Below are 27,566 nucleotides of genomic sequence, written 5' to 3' on the forward strand. Positions count from 1 at the left end.
ATTCTTTGGCCTTGGCCAATCTCTGACTGCCTCGATCTTTGCTGGATCTACCTTAATCCCCTCCAAACTGAAAATGTGCCCAGGAAATGATACCTGAGATAATCAGAACTCACATTTCTTGAACTTTGCAAAAAATTTGTGCTCCCTCAGTCTCTATAGAACCAATCTCGGATGCTGCTCATGCTCTGACTCTGACTGAGAATAAACCAGGTTATCATCGATGAAGACGATCACAAACTGGTCCAGATAATCCTTGAACACTCTATTCATCAGATCCATAAAAGTTGCTGGGGCATTAGTCAATCCAAAAGACATGACTAAGAATTGATAATGCCCATACCTAGTGCAAAAAGTAGTCTTCGATATGTCTCCCTCCTTGAACCTCAACTGATGATAACCAAAACGAAGGTCTATATTTTAGAATACCTTTTTACCTTGCAACTGATCAAACAAATCATCTATCCTTGGCAGAGGATACTTGTTCTTGATTGTTAACTTATTCAGTTCTCTGTAATCAATGCACATCCTCAGAGAACAATCTTTCTTCTTTACAAACAGAACTGGTGCACGCCAAGGTGAGAAGCTAGGTCTGATAAAACCAAAATCCAATAGCTCTTGCAACTGTACTTTCAATTCTTTCAACTCAGTTGGGACCATTCTGTAAGGTGCTCTAGACACTGGCTCCGTCCCTGGTGTCAGTTCTATCACAAACTCTTTCTCTCTATGTGGTGGCAACCCTGGAAAATCTTCTGGAAACACATCCAGGAATTCACAGACTATTCTGGTCTCTTCTGGTCTTAATGGCACGACCTGAGTGGTGTCAACCACACTGGCTAAGAATCCAATGCAACCTCCTTGCAATAGATCGTTAGCCCTCAAAATAGAAATCATAGGTATGCGAGGTCCATGCACAGTGCCAACAAACACAAAAGGATCCTCACCTTTAGGCTCAAAGGTGACCATCTTCCTTCTGCAATCAATGGTTGCCCCATACTTCACTAACTAGTCCATACCCAAAATCATGTCGATGTCAATCATAACCAACCCTATCAAATCCACTGAAAACTCTCTACCCTCCACTGTCATTGGCAAAATCTGACCCACCTCCTAAATACTACCAACTCCCCAGTGGGTAATAAAGTTCCAAATCTCACAACATAATAATCATAAGGTGTACATAGTCTATCAATAATTCTACTAGCAACAAAAGAATGTGTAGCACTAGAATTAATCAAAACATTATAAGGGGCTCCAGCACTAAGAAGCTGACCTGTAACTACTGAGGGTGAAGCCTCAGCCTCTGCTTGTGTCAACGCAAACACTCGAGCTGGGGCCGAGCTATCCGCTTTCCTGGGTTCTTCCTTTCTTGCCTTAGGGAAATCTTTGTTGAGATGGCCCACTACTCCACATAAAAAGCAGGCCCTTTCCCTACATTCTCCCAAATGGCGCCTCTTGCATCTAGGGCATTCGGGATAAGTCTTCCAGGCCTCACTACCACTCTGGCGGCCCATTGAAATACCACGGGGTCGCCTGTCAGGACCTGGAGCTGGGAAGGTGTTAGGAACCTTCCTCTTCTTATCATTGGGGCCTCCACCCCTACCAGAACCCAGAAATGGAGAACCTGTTCTCCTGAACTTCTTTCTGGCTGCATTGTCTCGCCAGATCTTGTTCTCTGCACTCTCAGCTATGAGTGCCTTCTCCACCACCTGTGCACAGGTAGTAACCCCTGCCACAGTGGTAATGCGAACATCCGAGGCTAATCTAGGTTGTAGCCCTTGGAGAAATCTCTCCCTTCTGGTCCCATCAATGGGTACCAGCTCCATGGAAAATTTTGCCAATCGATCAAACTTCAGGGCATACTCAGTCACTGACAAACTCCCCTAAAGTAACCTGATGATTTCTTCAGCTTTTGCCGCCCTGAGGGCATCATTATAGTACTTCTCGTTGAACAGAGTCTGAAACTTTTCCCAACTCAGGGCATTGATGTTTCTGGTCTGGGATATAACTTCCTACCAAATTTGGGCATCTTCCCGAAACATATACGTGGAACAGGCCACCCTCTCATTACCAGTCACCCTCATGAAGTCCAGGATGGTGGTAATCATGCTCATCCATTGTTCTGCCTTTGCAGAATTTGCACTGCCTTCAAAAACTAAAGGTTGATGCTTCCTAAACCTTTCATAGAGAGGCTCCCATTTGTTACCAATCTCTGGCAGCTGCTGGCACCGATATAGGAGGTGCCTTAGATACATTGGCTACTATAGGAATATGTTGTTGTCTCAGGAGGCGGAGTTCTTCTCCCTGCCTCAATACTGTAGCTTGCAGCTCATTAAATAATTGCTACCAGTTCTCAGGAGCTGGCTGTGGAATCTGACTCTTGTAATGCCCTGGGTAACCAAGACCGTTACACTGTGTGTTAAAAGTAGTGCAAGACTTGCTAATCAAGTCATTTAAAAAAAATGTGAATCTAACATCATCAACAGATTAAGATTAAAAGATTTTGGCCACAAACAGGTTATTTTATTAAAATGACAGTTTAGTACATGGAATCTCAAAACAGTGTTTAGACGACATATTTACAAAAATTCCAGAAGTTATAAACAACTTAGGCCACTTTAATGGCAAAATACACATTTTAGGTTTCCGTCCCTGTACAATCCCTCGACCGTGGTGGTCGAGCAGCTAGCAATGTACACCTCGCCCCCAGAGCTCTCCAACTCATGGTTGAATCTACATACCCTTGCCTTTACCTGCACCACATAGCACCCGTGAGCCGAGGCTCAGCAAGTAAACATAAAACACAGCGTGATCAATATCAATAACCCAGTATTCCCCAAAGCATAACCAAGTATTCATCAATTCATAACATTCACCTAATCGATGATAACCATCGACAGATACACAATTCTTCATTCAGATAATTCACTTATCATATTCATCAGATTAACAACGATAATCACATTCACAATCAACAGTTTATAACAACCATTACACAATATTCAGGGTCAGCGCCCTTAGGTCGCACCCTCTGCTTAACCCACTGTCTTCGGCTCACTTAGGCCGCCCCCAGTGTTATATCCACTGACTCCGGCCAGCTTAACTGAGCTCAGTGATTAATAACCTGTCCTCAGCTACTAGTGGCTAAGCCGCGCCCTATGCGCAAATATTGATTCCGGCACCCTTAGGCCATTTATCATATGTCCCCGTGGCGTAATACCACATCATGGCATTATATACAAATATAGGGAACTCTTATTCCCAGCACAATTACATATCACAATCATACAACAATGTATTCAAATATAGGGAACATTTAGTCCCAACTTAACCTCCTAACCGGGTGCAATTTTCTTACCTTTAGATTCCAATAGCTTTGTTTAATTCAACCCTCAAGCACGATCCTACCCGAGCCCTTGTGTACACCTAGTCACAGCCATAGATTAGAATCATCACCAAACTTTAATCCCAAAACCTAGTCTCGGGACCAATCCCGAGCCCTCGGGAAGCCCTAATTCCACCAAACGGGGTGGTGGAATCAAACCCCGAGCCCCCGGGCAAAAACTGTAGGAAATAACCCAAAAATCCCTTTCTGGGAATAAGGTAGCGCTACAGCGCCCTAAGGAGAGCGCTCTAGCGCTACAATAGAGTCAAAAGGCTTAGGAGCTTTAGGGCCTAGCGTTGTAGCGCCCAGTGACTAGCGCTACAACACTAGTCACAGCACAACCCAACACAGATTTTTCTCCTTCCAATTTTCCCGAGCCAAACCTTTCCAGAACTCAATCAAACCTCAACCAAACTTCAAAACAAGCCTCCCAACATCCTCAACTCATCCCATAAGTTCCAACCATGCAAAACTCAATCACATGCACCCCAAAACACAAAATCCACCATGGCTGAACCTAGAGCTCAAAACTCAGCAAAGCAACAAAAATCACAAAGCCTAAAGCTAGAGTTTCTTACATTTGATGGATAAGCTCAGCCTAGGTTGTCTTCCACACTTGTTTAGCCTTCACCTCCTCAAACCCTCAGCTTTAATTCCCTAGATTTCCCATCAAAATCAGCTTAGAAAACTAATTCAACACCAAAACCAGAAACTTAAGAAAACCTTGAAAACTTACCTCAAATAAGTGACAATTCCCTGCTAAAACCTCTAACTTCACCAAGGTCTCTAGCCCCAAGATTCAGCCCAAGTTTTCCTCAGTTAAATCTTCAAAATTCCTCAAGAGGTGGTGAAAGATGACCAAACCGATTGGAGGAGAAGAGAGTAAGTCCAAGTGTTCTGTTTTCCCTTCTTTGTTTCTTCTTTATGTTTCTACTTCTTCCTAGCAATTCCACTAAGTGTTCAAGGAAGAAATAACTCTTATCCCCTATAAACCAAATGACCATAATACCCACACATTAAATCTAAGTCATTAAATCATTCTAGGGGCATTTTGGTCATTACACCCAATTCCCGAATGTCTCTAATATTTACTGCTTACTTCCCGACACCTAGATAATCACCAATTATATTCCTCAATATCAAAATAGGCTCCAATATATTTCCTAAATTCTCAGAATTACTCCCAGGCTCACCCCGAGCCAAGTATAATTCCCTGCCGTGACTTTTTCGCTAACCCGCTCACTAGGATTGCCTCGAGTCACAAGTTACAAATATATCCACATAATAATGTGGTCTCAACAATTTATCACAGATATTTACATTTATGCCCTCAACGTGCCAAAATTATGAATATGCCCTTCTACCCTAATCAGGGCCTACATGCATACTAATACACATAGTCATGCATCACAGATATCCAAATAATCATATAAACATGCTTTTAATCATTTAATTCACATATAGTCCAACTATGCCCTCCCGACACACTAATCAAGGCCCTTAAGCCTTATTAGTAAATTTGGGTCGTTACAACTATCCCCTCCTTACTAAAATTTCGTCCTCAAAATTTTATCTGATTTCCCGAATATAAATTCCGCACTACTGATTCCAGTTTCCCAGGTCATTCCTCGACCTCACTGTTTTTAAAACATTACCTTAACTCAAGGTACAATTTTGTTCCTCCGAACCTTAATTTCTATCTCATAACTGAGCTGGCCACTCCACATAGAATGAATCCATCTCCAGCTGCAAATCCCCATATCTCAACACATTCGTTTCTCTAACCCATGTCCCCAACATGGAATATATATACACTGTGTACAACTGACAGTGCCAAAACTACTATCAACTTAAAAGCAACCTCACTAACCCTTTCCAAGATCCAAACAGTCTTAATACTCTAGGGTCCAACTTGCTCTTATCCCCTCACCCCCTTTATCCTTGGTGATATGCTGAGAAAGGTACAATCTTCTAATTGGAACCCCATATTTTGCTTTCCAATTCAATAAAACTCCTACATTCACTTTGAAAAGTGAGTCTCCAAGCTCTAACCTTTAATAGTCTCAATGATCCCCTGAGCTACTTCAGGATTCAAATATAACATCTCACTTATCTCATTCCAACGAATGGATGATATACATTTCTTATTATACCCTGTTGACCCAAGATTTGGTCAACTGACACGGAGTCAAAATGTGATTGATATGAATGAATGTATAGAGAAGAACGTATGGCAAAAACAGTAAATCACACAAGAATTTTTATAGTGGTTCGGCCCCAGGATCTGGTAATGACCTACGTCCACTTAGACTGATATTGATATAAGAATCAGAAGAGTGATCAAAGAACTAGGGTTCAATGAGTTTCACTAACCTCTGAAGAACAGTACAATATTCCTAGGAAAATAATTATAGTCTCAAATGATTCGAAAGCCGAAAGTCCCTCCCTTGAGCTATCTCTTGCTATTTATAGGCTCAAGGGGGATTACAAAAGATTATTACAGATATTCTCCCCTGAATAATCAGATACCCAGAAGATTGTATGAGATGAATTCGGGATTCATAAAGATCTTCCCATAAATGTCGCCTTGTGCACGGAACCACCGACCAGCCTGGTCGCAGGTAGGACTGGGCCGTTTACTACATTCAGCACATCTTCTGGTTGATACTCTAGCCGAACATTTCCAGGTGTCAGCCACGTGTCCAGGGATCACTTGCCACGTTACTAATGCGAATTTATTGGATAACATACCCCATCTCATCAAGTGTTCTTCCAATAACTAGATATCTCTAACTCTCTCTCTCTCTCTGATTTACCATCAATCTGAGAATAATAAAATGCACCAGATTCTGATTATCTGCTCATCGTCTTCTTTAACCCTCCCAAGACCTAAGAGTAAAAAAAAGTCCCCATTCGACGAAATAAACCTTGAATTCCATGAAGGCATACTATCTATCTCGCATAAAGTTTTGAATACTGATCATCTGTGTAACTTGTCCTTACTGATAAAAGTGAATTCACCCTGAATGTTGGTCGCTAATTACTCGACCATCCCATGTTGACCCATCGTCTCGGCAGTCCATTGCGAAACCCATCGTGATGTTTCCTTGTTCCCATTATAAAATACTCAGAGGCTGCAATAGTCTTATTGGTTTTTGACACCTTGTCCTGACCTGCTAACAGGTTAAGAGCTTTGTCCTATATTCCATTATATCCCTCTCCATCCCAGGCCAACAATATAAAACCTTCAAATCTGGTACCTTTTTCTTATGCCTGGATGAAAAGACCAAGAGAGTAGTATGAGATTGATCCAGAGTTTCCATGTAATTCCGGTGTCCATTAGATTCCAGATTTGATCCTTGTATTATAATAAACTTATATCTGGCATTGTAAAATCCAGCTAAGACTTTGTCTTCAACTCTTTCCATCTAGGGTTTACTTAACTGTCTTTCTTTAACCCTTTATAAGATAGTAATTCCAAGTATCAAACTGGCCACCTAGCCCACTAGAAACTCCAGTCGGATCCTTTAATCAACATCATGCATAGATAATCACCTTTTTCCTATCACTGAGGTGTCATAACAACTCACAAACTGATTCTGACCTGTAAAAAGACTCAGAACTCATCCCAAAATATTCCTTGACCTTGGCAAATTTCCACCCAGAATACATCATCACACCGTCGATCAAGACAATCACAAATCCAATTCAGATAATCTTTGAATACTCTATTCACCCATTTCACAAAAACAATTTGGCATTGACCGAATCCTCAACACGTGACTCAGCATCCCTAGTGCCCTTATCTAATATAATAGCGACTTCTGCCTATCCTTCTCCCTAATCTCCATCTGGTAATAACCAGGTCAAAGATCCCTAACTGTCCCTGATCTCTAGCTGGTAATAACCAGATCAAAGATCTACCTTGAAGAACATCATTCTACTCAACAATTGAGCCCTTAATTCTTACAGCTTTGTTGAAACCGTTCAGTATAGCGCCCTAGATCTGATTCCATATTTGGCACCAATACAACCACCATTCTACCTCTTTGTGCAGATGTACCCTTGATAAATTCCTTGGAACCTTATCCGGGAACTCACAGACTAATCCAGTCTGTCTTGATCCCACTGGTACAACTTAAGTAGTGTCCATTACACTAGCTAAGGTTCTAAACATCCCTCTGCAGTAGATCTCCAACTCTAAACACAAATGCCATATATACAACGCCAATTACTACAAGGGTTTCTCCCTTTTAAACTCAGGAGTTACTATTCATTCCTTACAATCCATCACCATCCCCATACTTGACTAACCATTCCATATTCAAAATCCTTACGTTGTAGTTGTCTTCAAAGATACTTTAAGTAGTAGCTGATATGTTCACCGGTCTTAATGTGCTTCTGACCAAATTTCTTCATACCTGATCTCTTCCTTTCCTGTAATATGACCTTGAGTACCCTTGAGAAACGAAGTTAATACCATCTGAAATCTTACCTATAACCCTGCTGCTTCAGTTGTAATATCATCATTGTAGTAGTCGTTCATATTTTGATTCTAGCTGGGAAGTAGTTCAGCACATCGCTAGTGAACCTGAATGCAACCCACTCATGACGTTTCTGTATTCTCTGCTTGTCGGACTTATCCATGTCATTGAAGTATAAAACGATTAGGGACCTTTATTATTAATCCATCATCCCCTTCTCGATACAAGAAATAATTCCTGAAATGTCCCTTTCCTTGATCCTTATCTGGTAATAACCAGATCGATGATCAACTCCTGAAGACATTGTCCTGTCTTGTAACGGGGCATTTGTACTCTTCATCCCTACCAGGCGATATCAACGAGTTCCATGATACAATGATCTGTCCAATTCACTTCTAAGTCACATACTTCTTCAGGTGAACCAATAATTCCTTAAGCCAAACTAATATCATTCTTCATAACGTTCCTGGTACTAAATCCACCCGTTCCCAAGTTCCAAACCGTACCCAACAACTCCTTGCATACTCAGCTGCATCCTTACTGACCAATTTAGTTTGCATTCAGTCTAATCAATATACTTCAAGAGATGTCCTCGACAGTCCAGGGTTGTCCCTTATGTAACACATTAGCTTTCCTCAGCAAGTACTCATATCTCATGCCCCTCGTATAACAACCTTGCGATATGTACCTCATATCTAAATCTTTTCTGGGTGACACACAACACTAAACTTTTCCAGCTCATTATCTATCCAAAAACAGGGACTATCAAGTCCATTGTTCACTTCCGAGGAACTAGTCTCGAGCTCTAAATGTAGCAGGGCATCCTAGCCTTCCCTTCTATACTCTTGGGAAATCTGCCCTAGTGTACAAATTCACCCCATATAGAGGACGTGCCCTTACCCGACACCTTTCGAGACAGCGTCTTTCTCTTCTAGTGCACACTAAACAACATCACTAAGCTTCAACTCTGTCTTGTTGGCCAACCTGTGCACTGGACCCCCTTCCTGTCAAAATCAGGAACCATAGAACAATTAAGGGTTTTCCTTTCTCTGATAACCAAGTAGCCACCCTTACTAAATTCCATGAACGAGAATATCATCATCTGTATTCCTTATATCTTAAATGACATGGCCCTCTCTACTGCCCAAGCATAGATAGTCATCTCCAAGTTTAACTCATAAATGATTCATCATCTCCGACTGTATCCATTTGTTTCATAATCCAAAGTGAATTGATTAACCCACCAAACTCATTGACATACACTGTCGCTATCTTACAACTTTCGACATCCTTCCGCCACAAATACTTAATACAACTATTCTGTCATAATTTTCCCTCCTCGTATTACAAAGAATGGGATTAGCTATACCTATTTACTACCAATTCCTGAACAAACCCAAACCTTCCTGAAAACTAGAGGATAATGCTTCCAAAGTCTTTCATACAAAAATCCCTGTCTGTTTTCCCCCTGGTTTAGCCAATACTAGTGTCCCGCGGTCATGGTATACAAAGCAGCTCATTTCCTCCCAGTAAACCTGCTGCAAATCTCAGAGGCAGATGGAGGATTCCAACCCTAACTATCATCTGCAACCCTTACTAAAATGAATCCAGGTCCAAGTAACCACTCTGAGCACATACAATCTGAATTAATCTGTCTTCTCGGAATAAACCCATCAAATCCTACTCATGAGAAAGGAAAAGTCAAAATGGTCGATCCTGTTGGAAAAGCAAACCCCCAGAAGAAAGCTCATCTCGTTCCAAGAACCGGGGCTAACCCAGGGCAATTCCCTAGGAAAGAATGGATGAATCTTGTCCCAGGACGAGATCATCCAAGCAATCCATAGGGGAAGCGCCCACAGGATATTAAGCCCTAAAACTTCCCTAAACAGGACGAATGGGAATGCCACTTTTATCCTAGCACCTCCGTGAACAAGGATCACGGAGGGCGCAAACACAAAGAAGAGCTAGAAGCAACCAGTTCGGGAGACGATACTTCCCGAGTAGACTTGCGTGACGGCCTCAACGCCTGAAAGGAGAAGGCTTGCAAGGAAAAGATTCTCCTCCGAGGAGGGGACTTGAGGAATAAGCTCAATGACAGGAGGAACGAGAGAGTCCCCCTGGACAATGGAATGGCCAGACAGTTCATTGAACAGCTGGTCACTCTTAAAAAATTCACTGATCGCTTGGTCCGAAAATTCACTGATTCCAAATAAGAAGAAAAGGAGCCATGTGCCAAGCACATACTGGATGTTATGCTACCAAAGGTGTTCAAGATGTAAGACCTACCCAGCTATCCCGGGAACATGGACCCCAGAGATCACTTATCCCGCTACAATCGCCCGATGACTGTAGCTCACGCCTGCGACAACAAAAAAGTGCCTACATTTCTCAATCACTTTGGTGGGACCCACAGAAGAGTGGTGGAAAAGACTTAAGGCGGGATCAATCCAGTCTTGGTTCGGATTGCAGTCAGCATTCCATAAATAGTTCGTGGCTACCATAAAGTTGGACAAGCAAGTTAGTGCGCTGACTAATGTCAAGCAACATCCCATAGAAACCCTTAGGGCTTACATCCAATGCTTTACGGAGGAAGCCTAAAATACTAAGGTGGATGACAGACAATGCCTAGTGGCTCTCCAATCTGGGATTAAAGCTGGGTCCCCACACTGGTACGACATGCAGCGCAGCAAGGTGGCCACTCTTGAAGAATTCAGCAGGAGGGCCTAAGGTTTCATCAACTGGAAAGAGGCTCGGATACGGAGCGCAGCCAGCAACCTAGTCAACTGCCCAAACCTTCCCTGGATACGGAGCGCACTATCCAGAAAATATCTATCGAACACCTCTAGCAACGTTCAGATTTGCTCTGACCCTTGGGATGCCATTCATGACCCCGTCGGTCTATGGGCCCACTTCAATGGGGTATTCTTTGGCTCCACTAGCCCCATTTTCTGGGTATGGGATGGCACCCATCGGGTACAGTGCCCCTCGCAGAGGTGCCCAACTGCCTCAAGCTGGAGGAGCTGAGGCAAGCATAAACCCCTCCCGAGGAAAGAGATCGAGCAAGAGTCAAAAGCGATATGAGCCATCAAAGAAGGGAAAAAGGGGTACGAGCCCCAATACACGGAATATACCAACCTGGTGGACACCCATGAAAATATCTACCTGGCAATGGGCAACGTAGTCCATTACTAGAAGCCAGCCCCCATGTTTAAAGGGGGAAAGAATTTGAGGGACACCAAAAAAAGGTATGCTTACCATAAGGACGTGGGTCACACAACCGAAGAATGTCGTCAGCTGAAGGACGAGATCGAGAACCTGATCAAACTAGGGCATCTCCACCAATGGGTCAGGATACCAACGGGGGTTCCAAGACTGCCAGCAGCTCACGGGCAACCTATGGCCGCAGGTGCACCTGGATCGTACCGACCTCCTCAGGGAGGGTACGCTATAGGTTCGGGAGCACAAGCCCCAAAGGGGGCCCCAATAGTGCAAGCACATGGGCCCGGAATGCCATATCCTCTTGAAACCACGCCTCCACAAGTAGATGGCCACATAGCCACCATATCAGGAGGCCCACATCTGGGAGGGCCATCCCAGAATGATCAGAAAAGATACCTCAGCGAGCTCAATCACGACCATGAGGTATGAACCTTGGTCCAAAATCTGGCCCAGCGCCTAAAGTTGATGAACCTGCCCATTACGTTAATAGAAGAGGATGCCCGGAATGTTCATTTCTTGCATCATGAACCCTTGGTCATTGATGCCCAAATCGCCAACAAAAAGGTATCTTGAGTTTTGGTGGATGACGGGAGCTCCGTCAATGTACTGTTCAAGCCGACCTTCACAAAGATTAGATTAACAGAGGCAAATCTGGCTTCATGCCAACACAGATCTACGACTTCAATGGGGATTCATTCCTCCCGATGGGTAAGATTCAACTACCAATGACATTGGGGAACCAGGTTCAGGGCTCATTCAAATATTGCACTTTCGTAGTGGTAGACTGCCCCACTGCGTACAACGCAATTTTTGGTCATCCCGCTTTGGTAGATTTCGAGGCCATCACCTCCATCTTTCATCTCTGCATGAAGTTCTCATGTGATAATGGAGAAATGGGAACTGTGTGGGGAGATCAAAAAAGCGCCAGAAAGCGCTATCACGTCTCCGCCCGACCAATCTTCATTGTCCACGAAGAGCCTCTTGAAGAGGAAAATGATGATCCAATCCCACCACCACAACCAGCACGGAGGGTGGTCCAGGAGGAGGATGAATTGGATCCACAGATATAAGCGAAGAGGGCATTAGAACCCATGGAGGAGGTGGAAGAGGTTTGCATCGATGACACTTATTCGACCAAAGTAATCGAAGTTGGGAGAAACCTGAAGTTGGAGGTCAGGGCTGCCATAATCGCCCGGGTGAAAGAGAACCAGGATGTCCTGGCCTGGTCTCATTCGAATATGAGCAGGATCGACCGCAACATCGTATGTCATGCCTTGAACATTGACAAAAATATGACTCCCGTCCGCCAGAAGTGGAGACCCCTAGGGGCGGAGAGGGCAGAAGCCCTCAAGTTAGAAGTCGAGAAGTTGTCCTCGATCAACTTCATTCGGGAGGCCTTGTATCCCGCTTGGCTGGCCAATCCAGTGTTGGTACCGAAGCCAAATGGGATGTGGAGGACTTGCATTGACTTCACTGATCTTAACAAGGCCTGCCCGAAAGATTGCTCCCATTTGCCCCGGATTGACTAGAGGATGGATCGTACATTCGGGTATGATTTGTTGAGTTTCATGGATGCCTACCTAGGCTACAACAAGATCTTAATGCATGTAGCATACCAGGAACACGCCAGCTTCTAGATGGACAAAGGTGTATACTGCTACATCATCATGCCCTTCGAGCTTAAGAATGTTGGGACCACTTATCAGAGGCTGGTCAATAGGATGTTTTGGAACCAACTGGGGAAGAACATGGAGGTCTATATAGATGACATCTTGGTCAAATCCAAGACCTCGCCCGAACACGCGAATGACCTGGCAGAAGCATTTGCCATCATCCAAAAATATGGGATGAAGCTGAACCCCAAAAAGTGCACCTTTGGCATGGCATCCAGGAAGTTTCTAGGCGTCATAGTAAGCTCGAGGGGAATATAAGCCAAGCCATACTAGATTAGAGTGTTGATCGAAGCTTGAAGGGAAGAATAGCAGCTTTGAGCCACTTCGTCTCGAAGTACACGGACAAGTACATCCCATTCTTCAATATACTTTGTGGAAGCCAAAGGTTTGAATGGATGGCCGAGTGTGAAGAGGCCTTCCAAAAGTTGAAGGAACATTTGGCCCAAGCACCAATCTTGTCGAAACCAGTGGATGGGGAGCCATTGTACCTATATTTGGCAGTGTCGGAACACACCATCAGCGCCGCTTTAGTGCGAGAAGAGGGAAAGGTCTGACTCCTGGTCTATTACATAAGCAAAAGGTTGCTAGCTGCAGAGTCCATATACTCATTAATCGAGATGTTGACATTTTTCTTATTGACCGCCTCTAGGAAGTTGAGACCTTACTTTCAGGCCCACATTGTTAAGGTATTGACGAACTATCCCCTACGACAAGTACTACAGAAACCTGAATCGTCGGGGAGACTCTTGAAGTGAGCCATGTAGCTTAGCCAGTTTGACATAGCATATGTCCCCAGGATTTCTATCAAGGGATAGGCACTGGCCGACTTCATCTTAGAATGCACTGGGATAATTTAAGATGAAGAGCCCGTCGACACCATAATGCCTTTGTGGAAAATCTTTGTAGATAGAGCCTCAAATAAAAGGGGGGTCGGTGCCAGGATCATCTTGATATCCCCTCAAGATAACCAATTGCAAAGTGTCCTACCCTTCCAGTTTGAAGCGTCAAACAACGAGGCTGAGCACAAGGCCATACTGGCCAGGCTACGCTTGGCCCGGGAGGTAGGAGCAGCAAATATAGAAGTCCACAGTGACTCCCAACTGGTGGTCAGGCAGATTTCAGGGGAATACCAAACGAAGGGGAGAAGATGGCTGCCTACATGACACGAACCTGGGAGTTACTCCAATCTTTCAAGAAATACTTCATCCGAAAGATCCCTAGGGAACAAAATGTGTTTGCAGACACATTGGCTAAATTGGCCACAGATGTTGAAGCAGAACTCTCCAGGGTGGTCCCAATCGACCATCTACCCGCGCCTAGTATTCAAGCCCCTGCAATCATCAACGTCATCGATTACTCTGCGTCTTGGATGGGCCCTCTCATCCAGCACCTAACCACTGGGGAATTGCCCGCGGATAGGACTGCCGCCAAGAAACTTCAGTACCAGGCTCCCAGATACGTCATGATGGATGGAAAACTCTATCGCAGGGGGTTGTCCATGCCTTATTTTCGATTCATATCCGGGACAGAAATGAGTGCAACATGCACAAATTGCACAAAGTGCACGAAGGTTTTTGCGGGGATCACACAGCCTGACTCAGCTTGTCCAAGAAAATCCTAAGGCAAGGATATTTTTCGCCAACGATGAAGAAAGATTGTGTTGATTACGCCCACAAATGTGAACATTGCCAAAGGTCTGCGAAGATCTCGTGAGCCCCTCCAACGAAAATAACCTTGATGACCAGTCCCAGGCCTTTTGCAGTGTGGGGAATCGATTTAGTTGGATCGCTCCTGAAGGGGAAGGGTGGAGTAAAATATTCCACTGTAGCCGTCGACTATTACACCAAATGGGTCAAAGCAGAACCAATGAGCATCATCACCTCCAAAAAGACCCTGGACTTCGTCATCAACAACATTGTGAAAGACACTTCACCGGGAAGCAATTTGATAGTATCCACTTCACCGACTTCTATGAAAGACACGACATCATCAAAAGCTTCTTCGTAGTTGTAAGGCCCCAAGCAAATGGGCAAACAGAGGCCGTGAACAAGATTTTGAAGGGGACACTAAAGAAAAACTACAAGCTTGCAAGAGTAAGTGCCCGGAAGAGTTCCCCGCGTCCTATGGGCCTACAAGACCACAGAAAGAACGTCAATCAGACATTCTCCCTATTCAATGGTGTATGGATGAGAAGTAGTCATCCTAGTAGAAACGGTGGTTCCGTCTCACAGACGAGACACATACGATCCCATCTGGAATCACGCCTTACTCCAAGAATCCCTAGACCTCATCAAAGAGATCCGGGAGGAATCACAGGTGCAACTAAAGATGTATCAGGGAAAGATCGCCAGGCACTTTAATTCTAAAGCTTAGAGCCGAAGGTTCAAAACCAACGATCTAGTCCTTACAAGAGTCTTCCCTTCAACTCAAGATCCAGGAGTGGGGGTTCTAAAACCAAATTGGGAAGGACCCTATGAAATCCAAAACAAAATACGTCTGGAAACGTATCACTTAAGGCGACTAGATGGAACAGAGGTCCCAAGGGCCTGAAACGTAGAACACCTCCATTGGTACTATTAGTAGTCGAAAGGGTCCAATTCTGTTCTTTTCTAACTATTTTTATGTATGCCCCAGGGCGATTTCTTTTTTAATGGAAATGGTGCATACAAAACATCATAAGAAATGTTGTAAGGAAAGAAAAGTTCGCGTTCGTCTTCTTTTTTTACACAAACAAGTGACCTAAGACTACACTCTTCGGTCACTTGGGGGTAAGGCCATCTATACAAGTCCAGGAATAAAGAAAAAAAAGGATGCAAAGCTCAGAGGTTAGTCCTAAGGATGCAAAGCTCAGATCTTAGTCCTGGTCCGGACTCGAATAGACTAGGGGTGCAAAACCCGACTCCCAATAAGAAATGATCCAAGGATCAAAGGCCGGTCCTAACCCAGACCTGTATGCTCCAGGGGTTAAAAGCTCAACTCCTAATAATTGGTCCAGACCTAACGTGGTCCCAGATAACCAAATCTCTATTCATGTTTTCCTTACAATGGCCCAGAACCATTGAAACACAAATTTTAGGTTTAAATTGGTTAAAGTCAGTCTTATAAATGGACCACGCCATTGGAACCTAAGCCTCTGTTTCGAAATAAGCTATTCAATTAATCTCTAATGGTTTAGACCATTGAAACCTAAACACCAGAGTTAGGACAAATAAATTGGATGCAATTATTAACTCCTTAACGGTCTAAACCGTTGGGAACCTGAACCTCGGGTTCGGAACGAGTTAATTAATTAAGTCATATCTAAAACAAATCTCTAATGGTCCAAGCCGTTGGAACCTGAACCATAGAGTTGGGATAAATCAGTTAAGTTATATTGATTAAGTCCAAAATGGTCCAAGCCGTCAAGACCTAAACGTGGGTCTCAGGATAAGTTAAATACCTTCTGTAATATTACCCTAGTGGTCTTGACCATTGGAACCAGGATCCAATATTCAACTTGAATTCATGCAAAGTGATAAAAAACTTAGTGAATTTAGAAGAAAAAATAAACGAATATAAAATGGGAACCATTATGTAGAGAAAAATCAATATATAACAATACGGATGATAAAAAATGTCTTGGACGCATCCGCGTTCATAAATATAATTCAAGTACAAAAACATAATGGAAGCCTTAACTAAAATACAGAGGCCCAGGCCTTGGCTTCGTTCTGATCCGGGACATCCAGAGCATTCTCACCCTGTTCATCCCTAGCTAGGAGCACTGCATTAACTTCTCCTTGGCTTAGAATTTAGCCCTCTTTGCTGCCGGATCCGAATAGAGGAGGGGATTCATGTACTTGTCTTGGAGCCATACCATATAAATTGCCTCATCAAAAGTAACTGCCAACATCTCATCAGCCTGCTCCTTCTCCAGGTGGGCCTCCTCGCTCTGCTTCATCTCCAGCTGAACCATACCCTCCAAAGCTTGGTTGCAGGAATCAAGGTTTGCCACCTTCTCCTGCTCCTGGTGAAGTTGGGCCTCAACTGCCTCTAGAAGGGCTTTGATCGAAGCCTTTGATCCATGAACACGACGTAGCTCCGCCTCCAGGTTGTCCCCTGACTTCTTATGTTCTGTGTCCTTCGTGGACAGAGCTTCCTCGTGCTGAGCTTGAACCCGGGCAGCCTCTTCACACTCAGCCTCAATCCGAGCAGCCTTAAGGTCCTCCCTTACAGCTTCTCATTGATTAACGACCCCCTCCAGCTCCATCTGGGCCATCTCCAGCTGCACGGCCATCTCAGCCACCAAATCCTCTTTCCTATGGGCCAACAAGGCATCCTGTGACAAATTAAAGTTAGAAAATTTACAAGGAATAATGATGGTACAATAAAAGATTAGACTGGCATGTGGCTTACTGCGGTGGCCTGATGAAGAATGGCCTGGGAGATAAAAAGGGCATCCTAGCTGGTTAAGGTGGCATATCGTTTGAGCTCAAGGGTAAGCATGGTAGCCCCCAGCTAGGCCAACAAATCCGCAGCAAGCGGAGCCGTGTCCTATCCTAACTTAGGCCAAAATCTGATCTCGGCTATAAGTCGGTCCATGATCCGTTGGGGAGCATTAAAGGCCTTCGAACGTTCAACAAACTCCACCTTCTGCCAGATGGTCAAGCCCTGGTACACCTCGTCCCGACCGTCGTCCCAAGCCCGGGACACCATTTTCATCCTCTCCTCCTGAAGGACTAGGTCCCTTTCCTCGGGAAGGGCTGGGATGACGGGAAGCCCTGAAGCCTCCGGGACCACCTGCGTAATAATGAGGCTTTCCCCGGAGGAATGCTCCTTAGCCAAGGATGGATCCTTGGTCATGGCCCTCTGTGCCCGCTTCAAGGACTCCACGGTGACCTAGTCCATTTTCCTCTTGTCCGTCCCTCCTCCTTTTGAAGGCTCATGCTCCAAGTTAATAACCTGGAGAGGAGCATGTTGGGGCGGAACCGTTTCGTCATGCACCCTCAGGATGGAACCTCCAGCTAGACACCTCTTAGAAGCCTCCAGGACTGGCTCTAAATTCCTAAGGATCAGCTCCATAATCTTCTTAGTGGTCGGGCCCTTTGCGGCCATCTTCGCCGAAGCCTTGGTTGCGGGCGCCTTGGCCTTGATCATCTCCTTCATCTTGGCCATAGGGTTAGACATATCCAGATCACTTGAGATAGAAAAAGAAAATTGATCAGTAAAGTACATGAATGGGGTTAAAAGTCAAAAATAAAAAACATCATTTAAGTCTAAAGTCCTCCGGGACAAACCCTCATCTATGGAATAGGCACAACTCAACTCTCCTAGGGCGAAAGAAGGAATTCAGTCCCCCATGTCATCCAGGTCCAAAACTCTAGATTCAATTCATATTCATAATATTCAAATCCATAAAACTAACAATCAACATGAAATAAAGATGAATGAAAATAAAGAAAAGAAAAAAAAACTCTAAGCGATCCAATGTTCTTCATTAAGCTTCCAATCGTCTTTTCTATGTTCCAACTCTGAAAAACTAGGATTTTATGATGAAAATTGCATTAAAATACATAACTATACATTTTCCCCACGTGAAATGACCAAAATTCCATTCATTAAAAAAGCTGCAAAATTCCTCGTTCCAGCCAACAGTAGCACGGTCACGCTGCCTGCTCTGAAACGTCATTTTTTCCATAATTTTATCTTTTTATCGATTTTCACCTCTTTTTCATTCCAAAGCATCCTGAGTCATTCAAACCCTAAAAACAAACCAAAATAAACATAAAATAGAACAAAATAACCCTAATTAACTAAAACACTACCTAAAAAGACACATTAAAATGAGTCTAAAACTCGTTTATCACATATCATAGTGATATCATAATCTCATACACATTGTCTAAAAAATTTATCATAGCAAATAAAGCAAACAGTTCTATTAGGTAATTAGTAAAGCATAACCCGACAAATCCTCCTCTTGCCCTTGTGGGCCTCTTTGGCGCGTCTGCCCTATGAGTTACATCATACCTTAATAACTCATTTGTTGTGTCGCGTTTTAGCACGCTAACAACATTTTTCTTTTCATACATTCAAACAATACATACATACATACATACATAGCAACTTATCTCACAACTGATATCTCATACAGTTCATCATAATAACATAAGAATTCTAGCTAACTTCCTTATCCAATTCCAAGCTACAGAAAAGTGAGATGGCTTTCACGACGAGCCTAGAAAGTCAATCAAATACTCGTCTAATACCAAATAAAACAAAACACACCTTATAGACATACCATGCACACGTGGCACAAGTTGCATCTCAATTCATCCTTACAATAATCTCACATAAACTCATAAAGAATAATACCATTCCTACTAAGAAAATCTCAATAGTTTCAAAACAAGGATCATGCACTTAATCAAATAGCGTACATTTGAACGTAAAAATAAATTTGCATGTAACATGCATACGTGGGAGGATTCTTAAAACTTGCTTTGAAGTTGATAAATTTTATTCTTTTATCTTCTTGTTACTTTTATAAAAATTCAGCAAGTAATGAATAATTTACTAACTTAATTATTATTACTATATTATCTCTTTAAATCACAAAATTTCATTCTTTAATTTTATTACGAAAAGGGATTTTATTAAACTAGTTCTTTAGCTATATTTGTACCAAACAATAATATTCCCATTTATTATTTAATAAAGAGTAACAATGCTTGTTATTTCTCATAAAATAATTAATTTTGATAATATTAATTAATTTCATAAAAGTACTCTATTTAATTTGGCAAAAATTAATTAAACAATACAAAAAAAAAGTGACATAGTTTAACCCTTGTTAAAATAAGATCTCTAGGTCACAAAATTCACATTCAATTATAATTATCTAAAAGTTGGTAAAATGATCAATTATACTCTCATTTTATTAAATCATTTTTTCTAGACATCTTTAAAATAATTTTTCTTAATAATCTAATCAATAAAATCTTCATATATATATATTAAATAAAAATACATTATTAAAGTATGGAAAAATAACATTTTACTTATATTAGTTTTAAAATATGAATTTTTAAGGTATAGATTGCTCTCTTTTAATTTAATTGTAAATCACCATAAAGATAAGCAAAAATCAGCAAGCAAAATATACTCATAAATCACAATTTTCTTTTTAACCATTTTAATAAATTGACATATCATGCTTATACACCTTTATGCATTTCAATATTACAATTAGTATGCAAATAAATAACTAAATCATTTTTAAGAACATAAACCCTCAATGTCCTTTGGCCAAGACACACACTAAACAAGTAACAAAAAAAAAATGCAAACCAAATAAAGACAATACTACCATGCTTCCTAACTCAAACATACATCCTCAATATATTTAAAACCAAATCATTACCAAGTAAATCAATAAAATTACATCATTCTAAGTCATAAAATCCCCTAGGCAAACTCTATGTATGTGTCTAATTAAATTTGCTTTTTGATTACCCAAAATATCATGATGTAAAGAACAATATTCCAATATAAATATTTATTACAAAGACATCAAATTCTAACACACTAATATATATACACATAGTAACCCATATCCACATTTTCTTCATACTTTACTCATACATACATGTTTATTTCTTTAACTCTTCATGCTTGCCCAAACACACACACACCCAAACACACACGCACACACACACTTAGGCCGTATACATGATTACACATACTTATAGCAATTTATTTATAGAAAACTACTCATACATAAACCACATGTATACCCATTTTCATGTTTCTATGAATTTACCCAATAGAGAACAATCAACAAAACACAACAAGGGAGAAAAACCCACTCAACCAACAACAATACACCAATATCACAAACAAAGAAATCATAACAACAATAAACCAATAATAAGGCTAAAGATTCCATTACCTCCTTTGATGGAGATCAAAGACTCAAAAATTATAGTCACTCTCTTGGACACACCTAGGGTTTTCGAAACCCGCAACAAAGAAAAGAAGAAAATATTCTTAGCATCAAGAATACAAACTTAGTTTTTGAAATCCTCCTCCTTCTTTCTCCCTTTCTCTCTTTCTTTTCGTGTCTCTCTCTCTCTAGTGCAGTCAGCCGACCCTAAAATGGATCTCTCAAGTTCTAATATTTTCCTTATTAGACCCTAGAGACTAACCACAATGCAAATGGGAAAAGGGGAAAGTTCTAATTTTTAAATTTTCCTTAATTTTTTCCCAGAAATGAAATTAGGATCAAATTGAAAATCAAAGAGATAAGTCAATAACACAAAAAAGGAAACTAAGCCCTCTTCCCTCACTCCTTTGGCCGACCCCCCCCCCCCCCCCCCCTTTCCTCTCTCTCTCTCTACACTCGGCCATACAAGGCTTCATCACATACTCACACACATTTCTCCACCTTACAAAAATAGCTAGATCAAACAATCAATCACTTACCTCTTTCTTCCTTTATTTTCTAATAAATTGTTCTATCAAATTAAATTAAATAAAATGGAAAAAGCTTTCCCATTTACACTTATGTGAACACACGTTTTTTAGAAATATGTATTTTCTTTTTAATTAAATAATACTAAAATGTATGGTAGTTTATTGCATCATCACCATGCATACCATGTACATGCACACGCACAAGTACACAAGTATATCACTACTAACCATGCACTTTCCTACACACAATCAACACTCATGCACAAAATTTACAAAATAATTTAAATAACTAAAAATAATTAAAAATAAATTCACACAATTAAGACCTAACAATTAAATAATTAAATTAAAATAACTAAACAATTAAATGATTAATAAAAAATTAAAATAAAAATTGGTGGGCTACACGAACCATCCAGAGAGAAAACTCCTACTTTCTTTAGAGGCAGCTCCACCTCTAGATTCATATAGGTTAAATTCTTACAACTTATTTACTACCTATAGAGATGCTTGTTACCCTTCAACTGATTTCATTAAAATCTTATGGCTTGACGCTCATGTCTGATAGCAACCAACATTAACCTCTTCTAGAAGGGACTCTAATATGTTACTGTTGTAAGCTATTCTCTTATCAACAACTTGTCCTTACCCATTGAACTCTAAGTTGTGGGAGAGTGAGCTTACACCACCACAATATCTAGACTCTACACAAAATTATGATTGACAGAGACCAATGAAAGATTAAGAAAGATGATGCAAACCCTAGTATTGGAACACAATTCTTCAACCTTGATGATGCTTCAATATCCTTGTTGAATCCACCACTTTGAACTTCTTCTTCTTCAATGCGAAATCACAACCAAAGGCTTATACACGATTTGTATCACTGTCCTAATTCTCTATTTCCTAGCCCACCATTGATGCTTGAGGCTTTTTCTTAGAGGAAATGAGAATTGTGAATGAACAAGCCTTAAACTCACAAAGTCAAGCACTTTCTTTATGAGTTTCTTGGAGAAAACTTGAGATTCTTAAAAACTAGAGAGAAAGAGGATAGAGAGAGATTTGAGAGAGTGATCAAGTCTTCCAATACTCTATAAGGACCCTTTTTATAGTGCAGGCACTATCATTAAGTCTAACCAATACAATTAGAGCTAAAGAACTTGTCCTTTGGAGCTTAAAACACGTGTCTGTACTGACACGTCAAGTGACGTGTTGCCTGCATGTAGGCGATGCATCCCCTTCCAGGTGATGCATCACCTCCTCCTCTAACTTGTGACCCCTCCAACAGGCCTAAAATTACTCCAAATACTGCCAAACCTTTTGGTATCCTTCGATACCTCCATGTATCACTTTGGACCCAAAAATACAATTTTTAAGTGCCTACAATTGAAACTCACATTTCACATCTTCACTTTCTGAAATTCACTAAGTGTTTTATACCTAGCTTGTATAATAACACTTATCATTTGTATTTAACCAATCATAACACTCTACACTTGATGTATACAAGATTTGAGTTGGATTGCCATTATTGGGAAATTTTTTTGTCAGTGAGTTTTAGTCGCATCCCTCTATTTGTAGAACTAACCAAACCTCTACCTAGAGGTTTGGTAAACAGATCTGCTAAGTTCTCACATGATTTGACATACAAAATTTATATGATTCCCTTATCAATCAATTCTCTCACGTAGTCATATCTTAGGCTTATGTGTCTAGACTTCTCATTATATATCTTATTGTAAGTTCTAATCAAAGTGGCTTAATTATCACAATGTATCAAGATCGTCGATACATCACCCGCGATTTTAGATATCTCCATCAAGAGATCTCTTAGCCACTAGCCTCTTTATTGGTTGTCGCTAGAGCTACAAGCTCAGATTCCTTGGTTGAGTGACATATACATGTTTGTTTCTTAGATCCCCAAGAAAACGCAACCCCACAAAGAGTAAACACCCAACCGGTTGTAGAGAGATTATCTTATTTATTGGACATTCAACTTGCGTCGAAACATCCTTCAAGTTTCTTAGGAAACTTCTAATATGGTTGGTTCCCTAAAAGCATATGAAAAGATAATTTTATTGATTTGAATTAAAGTACAATTTTATTATATTTGATTATCGTAATTATTGTTAGGATAATTTATACATAAATATCATAATTTTATATATTCATTTATGAGAACATGATCTTGTATGCGTACACGAGAGTTAAGATCATATATAATGAATAAAATAGTCAACAACATATTAAAGTATGAAATTTTAATCAATGGTTTCTAGTGTTATGATTGGTTAAATACACAATGAAATTGATTAGGCACAAAGAAGTGCAAAAACCATAACGATTTCAGTAAAGTCAACATGGGCATGTTGACTTATGGTATAGGCATCTATAAATTATCATTTTGGGTCCAAAGTGTTTCTTTGGAGTATATAAGATTACCCAAAAAGTTTGGAGGCATTTGGAGACGTTTTGGGGCAAGTTTGGGGGTGTCAATTGAGTGGTACTAGCGTTGCGTCATTGTAGGAGGCAACACATCGCTCGGTAGTTAAACCCCCAGATAGGTGATGCATCACCTGGGTGATCATACAGACCGTATAGTTACGTGTTTTTTTTGCTCCAAAACTTAATTTAAAATGCTTTGATCTCATTGGTTGAGACTAATAAGGATTCCTATGCTATTTAAAGGGTTCATTTGAGTTTTGGTGTTTTGATCACTCACTATAATCTCTCTCTAAAACTCTCTCTAACTCACAAGATTACTAGTTTTCTCCAAGATCTTCATCAAGAAAGCTTGACTTGCATGAAGATTAAAGTCTTATAAATCACAATCTCATTCCAACTTGTTGTAGTTTCAAGAAATCATTGGGGGGGGGGGGGGGGGGGGGGCTAGGAATGGGGATTTTCGGACAACAAATTTAATTTGTGTAAAGCCTTTGTCATCTCCATTGATTCACATAAAATCAGTCCTTATGATTTTATGTAACTAAGGGTTTCTATCTCCAAAGGTCTACTCTATCATTTCTTCTTATTTGTGTTATTCCTTTGTATTATTCCTCTATTGTAAACTTGGATATCTTTGGTTTGTTTATTTGAATTGTAACATTCAAAGTTGTATTTATAGTTGTATCCCTAACAATAAAAAATCTCTATTCCCAAACCTTTGTTTATCTTTCAAGATTGTTTATTTCCAAGGTTTTGTATTAACTAAATACTATGGAGGAAAGTTCATTAATCTCAGTCCTCAAGTTCATGTCTTAAGATCTAGTGAGACTAGATCGATTTGATGGCTCTAATATTGTGCAATGGAAAGACAAGATCAAGTTCCTTCTTACAACCTTGAAGGTTCATTACATACTTGAAAAAGATTTGAAGACTTTGGGTGCTCCAAAGGATGACGACTCTCAAGAAGTTATTAAAGAAAGGAAGAAGCAGGAAGAGGATGAGCTCGTATTCTGAGGCCACATTCTCAATGCTCTTTCAGATCACCTCTATGATTTCTACACCAATACTACATCGGCAAATGAAATTTGGGATGCTCGTGAGAAGAAGTACAAAATTGAAGAAGAAGGTACCAAGAAATTCCTCATAACTCAATATATGGAATTTAAATTTTTTGATGGAAAACCCTTAATCCCCCAAGTACATGAATTGTAAGTTATGATGAATACGTTATTTACTCTTAAGAGAACATTTCCATAGTCATTCATTGTGAGTGGTATAATAGCCAAGTTGCCTCCATCTTGGAGGTGCTATAGAAAGAAGATTCTCCATAATAATGAGGAGATATCTTTGGAGGAGATCATTAAACACCTAAGGATGGAAGATGAGTCTCATTCTAGAGATAAGTGTATAAAAGAGTCCAATGGTGGGACATCCAAGGCTAATTCCATAGAGAAAACCTCTCAATCTAAAGGGAAGCCCATAAGAAGCCCCATTCAAAGAAGGACAATTACATAGCCCCAAAGAAGAATAAAGGACAATTGAAGGGTGTGAAAGACCCTTATTTTTTTGTGGCAAGATTAGTCACTTGTAGGGATGGAAAAACATGTCGTTATGTCGAGATGTTGCATTTACAGATAAACTACTGACCCAAACATGACCCGTGACACGACAAGTTGAGAAAATATTGACACGAACATGACTCGCGTAATTTTTCGTGTCGAAATGACACGACCTATAAGACATGATTTTTTCTAAAATTCACATAATTTTATTTAACAAGTTCCCTATATATAATATCAAACTTCAAATAAAAAAAAAGTTATCAACATCCAATCCACAATATGCCATTATCAATCTGTCACATTAAAATGTCAAAATTTTATCCCGATTCCACAATATGAATAATCTGCTACCATATAAACAAAGCATGACATTGTGAAACTTCAAAGTTTTCAACCCAAATATTAATAGTCCAAAGTTAGATATTCACATCACCCAAAATATAAACAGTCCAAAGTCAGAAGTTCAGCACCCTCAAAATACTAAGTATCAGCTGGGTAGATGTTAATAACACCTAAAAGTCTAAAGTGAGAAGTTTACCACCCTCAAAATATTAAGTATTAGCTGGCTAATAATTCAGATAAAAAAAGTGTAATTGTAGTGTCCCAAATTTGCTAATAAGGCTTAGGGCCTTGATTAGCGTGCTGGGAGGGCAATAATTGATTTGATTGTGTTAATATGTGAATTTGGTGATTATAAGATTTAAAATGCATGTTTAGGTGATTTACATATGCACGTGGGCCCCATTTGGATATTAGAGGCATATCTGTAATTTTAGCTCGTTGAGGGCATAAATGTAATATTTGTGTATATTGTGTTTGATACCATGAGTGAGTGGTGATATATTTGTGATGTACAATCTGAGATAGTCCTAGGGAGCAGTTTATTTAAACAGTCACAACGGGGTCGAATACCCTGCTCGGGAGGAGTCTAGGGGTATTTTGGGAAAGAAATTTGTGTTCGGGCTTTATCGAGTAATAGGTAGTAGTTAAGTAATTATTTGGATATGTCGAGATTAAATGGGGATTTATAGGAACATTCGAGGAATTAGCGGGGTATGGCAAATGACGGGGTTGCCCTTGGTGGCACTTGAGGATTAGGATTGACTTAAGGGTATTATGGACTTTTGGCTAAGGGGTAGACTTAGATTCTTTGGGTAGCTGAGACCCTATAACCACTAAAACAGAAGGAAAAGGAAAACAAAAGAAACATTCCCATCACTTTCTCTCTTTCTCTCTCATACTCGGCTCACACCTCTCCCCTTGGGTTTTGGAGTTTGTTGAAGAAATTTGACGATTCTAGGCTAGAACTTGTGAGGATTGAAGCTTGTGATGCTTGGGGAGTGGCTCAAAGATTGAACTCATCTCTGAGGTAAGCTCTTAAACTCAATTCTCTCTGTTGAATAATGCTAGGAATTGGAAGTAGTTTGTGAGCTGAATTGTGTTTTGGTTTTGATTATTTGGAGAAGTCATGGGATTTTTTATGGGATGGTTAGGATGTTTAGGCTATAAGGATAAGAATTCTAGGCTTAATTTTGGGTTTAATTGGTGTTTGGAGTGAGAATTTATGGGTTAGGTTTGGGGAAATATGCTGAGAAAATGGTGATTTTCTGGGTTTGGGGGCCCAAGTTGCGGCCCTGTTCTTTAGGCTCCGCAGCTCGTGCGCTGGAAGAGGCTAGAAGGCCTCTATTTTTCTTAGGCGTGCCGCAACCCTAGGGGTGTAGGTCGCGGCCCGTGTCCCCAAGTAGGGAGGGCACTGCCCGATGACCAAGTAGCGAGTCACGGCCCTAAATGGGAAAATGAGGAATTAAGGCTTTAAAGCTCAAGAACTCGAATGTTAATGCTCGGGAAGAATTATACTACCCAGTTTAGTGGAATTCAAGGTCCCGGAAGCTAGATTAATATTTTGGAGTTATTTATTGGTTTAGAACTTGATGGATTGTTATTATAAATGGGTTGTGACTAGGTTTTCATCAAGGCTCAGGTTAGAGGACTGTGCTCGTGATCGCAGTGCTCACATTGCTCGGGACACAGGTAAGAAAATTTTTGTACCTGTAGAGCACGACATGGCCCTATTGTTTGTATTGCAAGGTGTGGCCCTATTGTTTGAATTGCAGGGCGTAGCCCTAATGTTTATCTTTAGTATGTGTTTAAATATCTGCCAATATTATGCTATGTGACACATGTTTGTGAGGGAACGACGAAGGCCGGGTACGGCAAGGGGCAAAAACGACGAAGCTTAAGAATAGCAGGAAGCTGGGTACGCCAAGGGTTCGGGATCGGCGTTGAGCATGTTGAGTGCAGGACGTTAGGGAAAGACCCTCCTAGGGTGCTAAAGCCACCCTCCCGG

This window comes from Humulus lupulus, chromosome 1, assembly GCF_963169125.1.
Source record: "Humulus lupulus chromosome 1, drHumLupu1.1, whole genome shotgun sequence".
NCBI classification, from domain to species: domain Eukaryota; kingdom Viridiplantae; phylum Streptophyta; class Magnoliopsida; order Rosales; family Cannabaceae; genus Humulus; species Humulus lupulus.